We start from the raw sequence: 8,447 nt of genomic DNA, 5'->3' as shown, positions 1-8,447 counted from the left end.
TTTATTATACATTCATAAAATACCTATTGCCTCTGGCGCACTTTAAGTTTGACTCGACTTAATACTATTACAATTGGTATGATTTCTAACAATGATATGTTTTTGCTAAAAAATTTGTTTTTCACTGAAGTTCTTTTGTTTTTTGCAGGAAATATTATATTAAACATTTTATGTAAAATTAAATTAGGGGTTCCGCGGAAAAATTGAATTTTGGAAAAGGGTTCCGCCATTAGAAAAAGGTTCAGAAGCACTGGCCTAAAGTACTTTCAAAAAAATTCGTCTTCAGTAGGCAATTAATTTAAAACTGAATTAATTCAAAACTTTCTTGCATAAAAAAAGTTTTAAAAATGTATATTATGACGTAATTATAAATTAAGTTTTAAAGTAAACTTTGTTTTAATAAAAAAGTTTAAACATAACTGACTCATTTTCGAAAAAAGTTTATTGATTATTTTCGTTTAGCTGTCTTCGGAATAAAATTGCTAAAAACTTTGAATATTATAGAGTAATTTTAGTTATATATAATGAATTTAAAAAGTCTAACTAAAAATAGTGACGTCATAAAGTATAAAAGTCTGTTTAGAAAAAGTTTGAAAAATAGAATAGAGTTGTACTGAACTAACTTGAAGTAATTTATAAGACAAAATTGCTAAAACAAAGACATTTAAAATAGTAGAAATTTTTACCTGAAACTAAATTAAATAAAAACACATTAAAAAATACGACAATAACGACAACAATAATACTACTAAAGACCCTATTTGTAAAGTTTTAAATTGTAAAAATCTCTTTGTTTGCAAATTTTTGGCTCGCGAGTTCTAATAAACAAAGATTCTAGAAATGAAAGATGGTAGGTGTTTCTAGCTCGGGATAGGATTTCGAACCTTTTATCCAGGTAGTTCTCGGCACAAACAGGGTTGTTGAGGAGGTGCTGATGAATAGATGACTGTTCACCTTTAGGCTTCACGTCGTCATTAAAAATAAGCTTTTTCGTGACATGCTGCTCTCGCCTGACGTGGAAACGTTGAGATGTTCGACCTACGTAGTCATTTCCGCAATGACATCTAAATATGTATACTGCATTACTCAAATCATGGGTAGGTGTGGCATCTTTACGATTCCGTTAAGCGGGCGGTTAGGGTTGTACACAACACGTAGCGAAACGCTGTTAAAGGTGGATTTTATAGCCAATGAAGCTTGCTTAGCCAGTCTTATTGAGTTTTCACCCATATAAGGAAGGCGGAGGTAGACTGGGCAAGGATGTGGGCCGAAAGAGGGTAAGCGATTCATTTTGGATTGAGTTGCCTTAATTTTCTTCTTGATGACTGTTTCGGGGTAACCTAGTGAGAGAAAAATTTTGTAGATGTTTTCAAATTCTAGATTCAAACAGTCAGCCGTGCAAATTTTAATAGCTATGTTGGTTATGCATTGTATGATATTCAATTTTTGTTTGGTGGGACAAAACGAATTCCAGGAAATGTAGTGTGGACTAAAATTTTCTTTTCTGTAGACAGAAGTAGAAAAGGTGTTGTTGCTGTTTCTAGTAACGTTAATGTCTAAAAGTGAATTTTACCGGAAACTTCTTCTTCAACGGTAAAAACTATACATTTGTGCACCTTATTTAGCAAAGTAAAATTATTTGACATTATTTTTTGAAGTAACAATAGCAAAAACATCATCGACATACCTATAATATACAAGTGGCTTACTGTTATCTAATGAAAGAAGACTACTTTCATAGTAACCGACAAAAATGTTAGCAAGAATAGGGCCTAAAGGGCTTCCCATCGCTACGCCGTCAACTTGACGAAACATGAGATTATTAAAACTAAATTGTACATTTTTCGTGGCCATACATAGCATATCATTGCAAACAGATCTTGGGAAAGGAGGCGGAAGTAAGTCAGAATTGTACAACTGATCTAAACAAATATTTATCACTTCATCAAGTGGAACGTTTGTAAACAAACTTTTAATGTCAAACGAGACCATAAAGTTGTTTTGTTGGGAAAGATTTAATCTTTTTAGTTTATCAACAAAACTAAAAGAATCAGGTACTGAGTGAGTAGTGAATTTTTCTAATACTGGTTCTAAAACGGAAATTTAAAAAGGAAGATAAATTTGATTGTGGTGATTTAGTAATAGATAAGATGGGTCTAAGTGGAATTTCTTTTTAGTGTGTTTTTGGGAGTTCATACAACTTAGGCCGCTATGAGCTAATAGGTCTGGTTGATTCATACACTTCTTTTGATATTAGACCTTTTACAAATCAACTTTTCAATTTTCTCTGAATACTGTTTTCAATTTTACTTGTGTGGTCAAATTTATCGATTTTTCCGAGTTTTAAAAATTTTTAACTATCATTTAAAATTACCATCATTTTTTCTATATAATCAGCCTTATTTAAAATTACAATAATGTTTTCATTGTCTGCTTTACAAACTACTACGTTTGGATTATCTTTTAATCGTTTCAAAGCTTCATTATACTTATTACGCATTAGTTAGTTAGATAAACTAATGCGTAATAATTTAAACCAAACTAGTCAAAAACTTTGTTTTAAAACGCCTGGCTTTGTAAATTTGAGAAGTTTTTCAAATAGTAAATCTTATTAGTATCTCTAGTTTAAACTCGCAAAAACTAAATGAAATAAAAAAATATGAAATAAAATCAAAGACAAAGGACTAAATGAAATTAAATTGTTAAACTTTGATGTGTTTGATTTAATGTGTTATAATCCTTTAAATGTAAAAATAAAATAAAAATAGTAATAAAAATCGAGCTAAGGTTGGTTAAAGTTCAAAAAATCAAAAATAAATATAGTAAATAATCATAATAAATAAGTCGATAAAAGTAGTAGTGCGTATTACCTTAACTTGTTACGATATTTAGAAATGTATAATTAAAAACTTTATAAACATTAAAACATGTTAAATAATAGTATTCTAGTCAATTATCTGTTAAGTGGTAATAAAGTTTTGTTTATGTTTATTGTTGCTTCGAGTTTATTGATCTATTTACTTTCCAAAAAACCTAAGTCTGAATAATTATTAGTGGTGTCTACAAAGATAATTGAAAAAGCTTCTTTTAAATCTTTTTTTGATGTTTTGTGTTTTTTGGCGTAATGTAGTTTAAGTGCTGCTCTATCATTAACATCATCTGTGATTGTACTCTTCCAGATGTGTCTGTGAGAGCACCATCTTTGCGAAAAGGACGTGATTGTCTGGCCAGATAGATTTATATAAAAGTCTATAAATCTAGTTGAAGTGAGAATCTAAAACACCTGGTTTAACTATAACTATATTTTATTACAATTTTAATTTAAACGAATAATAATGTAAAAGAAGGTCACTATTTCAAACACTAAAAATAAGTATACAAAAATATATTTCATTTACAACAACTTGATAAACAACCAGCCAAATTAATTAACTAAAAACTAAAAAAGTTAGTAACAGCAGGGCCACTGGATTTTGAAAAATTTCTTCAGGTTTTCTAAATTTATTACAGGTTTTAGTAAGTACAGGTGTTAGTAGTAGTGAAAGTACACTTTTTACGGTCTATTTTTATTTTAAAGATAAGTTTAACGTAAAAAACTGCGTTAATAGCATAAAAACATTTAAAATATACTGTAAAGCTACTTTAATGTATTAAAAATAAGTTTTATGTTTATGATAGATTTTTTGTGTCAAATTAAAATTTTACTTTTGACATGTAAGGATGCCAGGTTTAGTGGCCACCCTGTGGTAACAACTAAACAACATTATAACTCAAAACGACAATAATACTCTCTGGCGCCAGTATGACATATAAAAATAGCAAAAACATAGGTCAAAAATAACAAATTGCTTTTTGTTACTTTTCCCCTCCTTTAATCATTTAACCTAAAATTTTCAGAGGAATTTCTCCAACTTTTTTTTAACAAAGATATTACTAAAAACTGATATTTAATAAACTTAGAAGCAAAATAGCTCATACTAGACATAAAAATTTTTAATACATAAAGTATCATAACGAAAAAAAAATCTCAAAGTTTTTTAGTTTTTACGGATCCTCTTCTTTTAAAGCGTTATAAGCGTTATCTGGCTACCTCCTTCTCCCATGACCATCTCCAAATCCGTGCAAAATACGTCCTTGACGTTCAATGCGCATACGCAATCCAAAGCAATGACAGTTTTACACTTTGCATGCTCGGTGTAAGTGTCTGCATCAAGAATTGTATTTAAAAAAAAATACTTTTAGCACACAACGAAATTCACCACGAGTCTCTCAAGCAAGAAATACGCTTGACACCAATTCAGAAATACATGCCAATCGGCGTATGGCGGGCTTGATTTTACCTTGGGTGTTATCAAGAAGGACATTGCGATAATGTTTGGCGCTTCCTTTTCTAAAACCTTTTTTTTCTTTACCACGACCATACATGATGACTAAAGAACCAAAGGAAAGGAGTTTATTACGTGATCGAAAACCGCAACCTATTAACAATTTATGATTTTTTATCGTAAAAGAAAGTTAGAGTATAAATGATTTTAAAAACAGTTATAACTTTAAACTTATATATCAAAAGTTGTTTAAAAATTTTTATACTCGGTATTTCAAGAATATTTGAAGAAAGTTTTAGGTATAGTTATTAAATGTTAGTAAAAAATAACAAAAACTTTTTATTTTCTAATTGATTCAGATAATAATGATTTCACTATTTTTTTTTTAAAGTTAACTAGTGGTTTTTATTTTGTTAATCGAGACTGTTTCATTTCACTTTCTTAATATTGACGGTATTTACGACAGCCGTTGTTAGTGATCGGATTTAATACCATAATTAGTTTGCATTTTTTCATACATTAATGGTTTCATTTAAACAACTCATTTACATCCGCTGATTTTACAGATCATATTACTGTTATCAAACAGCACAACAATTTTTTTTGTTATACAGTATTTAGAAGTTTTGCTTCTGTAAAATTAATAACTAGTCAACTTTTTTTGTCGTAAGGGTTGTTTATGAGTTTAATTGTAACTTAAAAGAGTTCTCTTACCTGTTAAAATAAAACAAACTAATAAGTATTTTAAGCTTAATATTTGTTTTATTATTTAAATAATTAATTGAAATTTAATTAACTGATAGCAGTTTTTTTAATCTACATTCACGAGAAAACGTTTGATAGTTATCGTAGTTTTTTAGCAATATAAAGTTAAAGAATAACAATATTTTGACAATATTTTTACTAATAACATTATTATAACTTTATCATTAATTATAAGTTACTGAAAGTAGACAAAATAACTTTGTACTTACAGAAAAAAACTTTTTATAAAACTACAAGTTCGCCGAACGATGTGACGTAATATTTTAATAAATTCAAATAATTTTTTTTTCAAGTTATGTAAGAAGAGAACAATAAGACAGTTAAGTTAATAAAACTATTAAGTATTTTAGTAAAAAAAAAAAAAGTATTTTTGCCATCTGTTTCCTTAACGATTTATATAAATGTAACACTTCAACAGTGTTTTTCGCAGTCGAAAGTAGCTTTCTTTCTTTTCTCTCAAATTTATTTAATTAAATTGAGTAACGCGCTTGTTTTGATGAGTTAGTTTTTAGCGTCTTAGTTGATAACACGTCTATTTCTTGAAAAGTGTTGTGTTCGCATCGTACACTTGTACGATGGCGACTGTTTTATATGAAATTTTGAATTAAAGTAGTTTATTTGTACAGTTTGCTTTATTTTTTATAGAATTTTCTATTCATCGTAATACAGCTTTTTGTTTCTAAGAATTGATTTCTTTATATACTATTAGTTTAAGCATTCTAACAACATTACTACTTAATTCGGCTAAGCTTAAATGATAGTCTAAGATATTTAGCTAAATCAATTCTAAACATTTAAGTAACCGTCACCGATACTGTTATAACGCGTTAAGTCGGTTAATATCCAGGTTCGCGTAACAAAACTGCATCGGTAGATCGGCAAATGGTAACCCTGGATATTTGAGTACGCACCTTAATTAAGTCCGTAACTTCTTCTTTTTTAATTTCTACGTTTTGTAGATGGTGACCCAAAATTAGTTTAAAATTTTATTAAGACTTTAAACATGTCTACTAGTATAATGGACATAGACTATTCTAGCCCTAGTAGCAGCCAACTTGTTAGGAACTCGAATGAACTTAAACAAAATAAATATAAGTTATTAACTTCTGATTGTCCCTAGTATCGTCGTCTCGAACTAGTATCCTACAGTAAACTTAATTGAAAGTACCACCAGATTAACTTCTAAGAAAGAGACCCATTGTATTGGTTACTGCAAAGTCTATATACTGACATGATGTCAGTGACATCTATTAACTTGTATTATGGGAAGAGCGCGTAGCTAACTGCTTAATATCTATCGAACGCGGTCTGGACCCGGTCTACTTAACAGACCATAAAGCTCACCAATGGGGTGGATATAGGCGCACCGAAGTAATCAAGTCAGAACTCAATAGTCTCAAAACAATTATAACAGCCTGTAACGGAGTCATAAAGTTTAACCTGAAAATTGATTTGTTAAGAGCTGAGATTAGTAAAAGACAAAATAGGTGCGATATACTCGAATAGACGCAGTACGAGAAAATTGTATGGTTCGAGTATCAAGGATTTAGCAATACACAGTACCACGCCATATTAACTGAAACCTTTAGGGAGCTAGAAGTTATAGAACTTGTTTTGAAATTCCTTCCCTCATCAAGTCTTATCGAAGAATTCCCGCATGTAGAATCCGTAATTACCACATTCAAAAATTTTTGTAGGTACAACGGCATCGACGAATTATACTATAGTGAGAGAATAAAATTCGTCTTATTTTCTAATATATTACCTTCTAAGGAGATGTGTTTATTTTTCAGTACAACTACAATTAAGCACAGAAATCTCGCTAACATAAAGTTATTTTTACGTAACACCGACAAAAGAACTCGTGAGAAATTTAAGCGCGAATCTTTGCAAGAATTACGCGAATTAGAAGCCGAATTAGCCGAACTCGATCGCAGAATAGCTGCTACAGAATCAAAACGCAATCGCGCTGTCGCCATACAAAATTATGACGTCACAAGTACAGTGTCACGAATGCAGCAAAAAAATCTGATGGAAACCAACGTTCTGAGCAACCGCAGCCAGCATCACCAGAGCCAGAGTCAACGGTCAGCGCCACCGAAGCCAGCACCTATGCGACCAGCTCTAACGATCCGAGCCATCTTAGCCAACACCACAACGGGCAGTCCCAATGGTCAGCACAACCACAGCCAGCACCAGAACGATTAGAGCCAACGGCCGGTTCAGAAATTGTCTCCGTCAAACCGACAAACGCACGGAAATTGTCCTCGTCTACGACTGGAAGCACAACAGCGACTACAAACACTTTTTCCAGCATTAATTCGTCCAGCAAAGAAACAAACTCACGAAAGTTGCCCTTTTCTCTAAACAAAAGCGCAGCAGCGATGCCAAACAACGACGAAACTAAAACAATGGTTAGGCCCGATCGCGAAATCTTAAAAAAAAAACACATTTCTTACTTAAAACGCAAAACGATTGCGAATAACAAAAAACCATTAAAAATTAGCATAGAGCAAATTTTTAAGACAAACCGCGAATTAGTTTGGTTTATATTTCACAAATGACGATTCAAAACCGAAACAACTCTAAACAATATCGCACGCATATTTCAAAGTATCACGAACTATTGTGGTACATTTTTCATCGATGGCGCCTTAAACATTTTTAAATCGAAAAAACTTGTTAGTCAAAAGATAAACCGTTGTGAAACTTTGAGTTTCTGTTCGAACGCGATTTTTCACGGCGACTGTTTTTATATGATTTTTTGAATTAAAGTAGTTTATTTGTACAGTTTGCTATATGTTGTTTAGTCGCTTTTCTATTCATTGTAATACCTTTATGTTCAGAGACTCGATTTCTTTATATAAGTAATTAAGCATTTTAACAATCTTTCTACTTAATTAGGCTAAGCTTAAATGATAGTCTTAGTCAATTCGCATTTCATAAGTCGACTTTGCTAAATAGCTTAGCTAAGTCAATTCTAAACATTTAAGTAACCGTCACCGATATTGTTATAACGCGTTAAGTCAGTTAGTATCCACGTTCGCGTAATATTAGTAACAACTCTACATCGGTCGATCGGCAAACAGACGCAAAGATAAATAAATTAAGTCCAGGTGTTATGAAAAAGTATCAATTGTTAATAACTCCTAAACTTTTAGATTTTAACGATAAAAAAATAAATTTTAACTACAATTTAAATTGATTACAAAGTTTAAATTTAACGACGGTAACTAAAAAAAAAAACTATCAGATACGTCTAAAACAAAAATAGCAAACTAAATTTTGTAATTGTTTACAAAACTTAGTTTTAACAACTTTTTAATGTAAAAATTTTCTTAAACTGTCAACTGGTAC

This window comes from Thalia democratica, chromosome 1 (genome assembly GCF_965202585.1).
Source record: "Thalia democratica chromosome 1, ktThaDemo2.hap1.1, whole genome shotgun sequence".
NCBI lineage: Eukaryota > Metazoa > Chordata > Thaliacea > Salpida > Salpidae > Thalia > Thalia democratica.
Note: the sequence above shows the minus strand (reverse complement) of the source record.